The following is a 2,614-nucleotide window of genomic DNA, read 5'->3' on the forward strand; positions in this document are numbered from 1 at the left end:
TTTTGCATCATCGCTCAAAAGACATCCTAACCTCGGAATGACTGTATAAGCACAAGTACCGATTTGCAGGTCCATGCCAAAAGAAAAAGACATATATATTCAATTGGATGTTTTCGGTGGTCACAATGTGTAACAAAAACAACCAAGGCGGTGTATCCCAGAACGTTCACATCCAAGAGCTAGCGATCGATGCATCCCTGTGGTACTAAGAAATCCTGCGTGGCCTCTAAATGAGACTGACATGCAGCCTCCCGAATTCCCGACGCCTCCAATGCCTAGCCTAAACATGAGTACATGACATTATCAAATGTACTCATACCAGCATTAGACTAGAAGGGCTCTGTATATATAGCCCAGCATTTGCATCATACAGCCTTCTTGCCACCTGTTTACAAATTGAATTCATGGTCTTGGTAGATGGTCCACTTATTGAAAGATTGTTGAACCAAATGCCACAAAGAGCGAATAATGATTGGTAGTTTATTCATATTTACTAAAAGTATATTGCTCATTTGGGAAAAATAGTATTCAACAATGTAATGTTGTCGAACTGAAGGCTCTATATATATGCTACACATTTTCAACCGTGTTGGTGAAACCGTTCTGTGGTTTATGTTCGAATTTTCCAGCGTCGTTCCTCCTCTAATTACTTTTTCCCCATGCTAACATATTGCAAATCAATTTCGATAACTGCTTGATTCCAGGGCAAGATGCCATGATATCACTTTTATATAGCATGGAGTAGAACTATATATTGAATCCATCTGTTAATGCCTTGCCTACTAAAAATAAATACGTACCAATTCTTTTGCAACTGAAAGGTAACAATTTCACATGATTCTTTTCTGACCAATATATATCAAGCCAGCCTTTCTTCCTAAGAGAACACTGTAGCGTGTCATTGATCAGAAAGTAGTTCGACTCTGTCCTAAAGGTAGCTACCAATTTAATGCCTGGGTAGATTTTTTCTTTGTTTATGTGTAGTAGAAGAATGCCTGGGTTGGAGCTGACGAATATGAGAGGCATCAGGAAACAAATTAGCACCATCAGCTTCTTTAGGACTCTGCCTAGAATGTCCTAAAGAGACAATGGAAGCGGTCCAGAAGCTCAGCTTGGAGCTCATATTACTAGCTGAATGTGCAGGCCAGTGTAGTGTCAAAAGCTACAACATCCCCGTAGATGGCACAGTGATTCCATTGGCAGGAGGGGCTTCAAAATTTGTTTTGCTGCTTCCATATCGATGCTGTGGCGTTCTTATTCAGTTTAGCTGTCGCATCTTTCCCGCAGAAGTATCTCAGTGAAAAAGGACATCGTCCTCTGATTAACCATTCGCAACAGCTGCCGATGTTTCTGCAAACAAATTGAGCAATCAGACAGCTTGTAGAAAAATATATTGCTTTGCGTGTAGTCATACTTGTCCCACAAGTCCTGACTTAAAATGCGGACATATTCCTATCCCTTCTATTGATTGAGCTCTAAAATTGGATTTTCATTAGAGGCAAACGTGTCTTCGTACAGTGAAAATAAAACCCTTTTTTTCAATGGAAAATAGGTTGATATATATGACTCTTTAATTTGGTATCTTCCCTATATTTCTTAGTATATATGATAACATTCGCAGGGATTAAACCATTCTGGATCTTCATGCTGATTTTTACGGTCTGTTTTCAAATAAAAGAAAAGTAGTTGCAGCTCTTTGCATTGAATCCCAATGCATACAGCCAACATGCTGTTCTTGCCATATCATTCGGGTGCTTAAAAAAACAACGGAAACAAAGACTACGCATGTGGCATGATGGCATCAACAGAGCATATGATGAAATCACCATACGTTCTTTGGAATCATGGATGAAGTGACATACACTAGCTAGAACAACAGTTTCATTTGCATCATAAACTGAACACTCTTGTTCAAGCGAAGTACAGTAGTAGGCAGAACAATAACTCGTACATGATCCCAGACAGTGTGTAGTTTACTTTGATAATGCCTACCTACTTCCTGAACTTACATGATTTCGCGATGATCCTGCGTATTTGGAATATAATGGTTTACAGCTTACTCTTTGAAGTCTAAACCATCCTGCATATGTTTGTGCCATGTTCATATATAGTTCCAGGTTTTAGCGCTTGCTGATTCCATCTTCAATGCTAAGTGAGCCTAGATAGAGAAGTATAGGAAGCAGATGACACAAAATGCTGCGCTGGTGACATTGCGGGCGATCTGATCTTCCTTGACAAATGCACGACTGCAATGTGGTTTGCCAGGTGCAGACAAGCTGGATAGGACTTGTCTGGGCTTAGCTTTTCTTCTGTATTAAGAGAGCATCTGGGCGTCATGGCTCAACCATGCATTGGAGTCTTCTTGGTTGTTGGGATTGGGAATTCCGAACAGATAATAGAGAGAGGAAGAAGGGATAAATGAACCAAATGAACAAATGGCCAAAAGTCCTCTCCTCCAAGCCTTAGAGTTCTATTTATAGGGAGAATGAGATGGTTGTTTATATTAATTCCATTGGTGGGGTCGAATATTACAGATAGGTCCGTGGACTTTATAAAGAGGTCCCTGGATGTTACAACTGAGTCCCTAACCCTCACAAACAAGTCCTTAGACCCC

Source organism: Setaria viridis, chromosome 2, assembly GCF_005286985.2.
Source record: "Setaria viridis chromosome 2, Setaria_viridis_v4.0, whole genome shotgun sequence".
Lineage (NCBI taxonomy): Eukaryota > Viridiplantae > Streptophyta > Magnoliopsida > Poales > Poaceae > Setaria > Setaria viridis.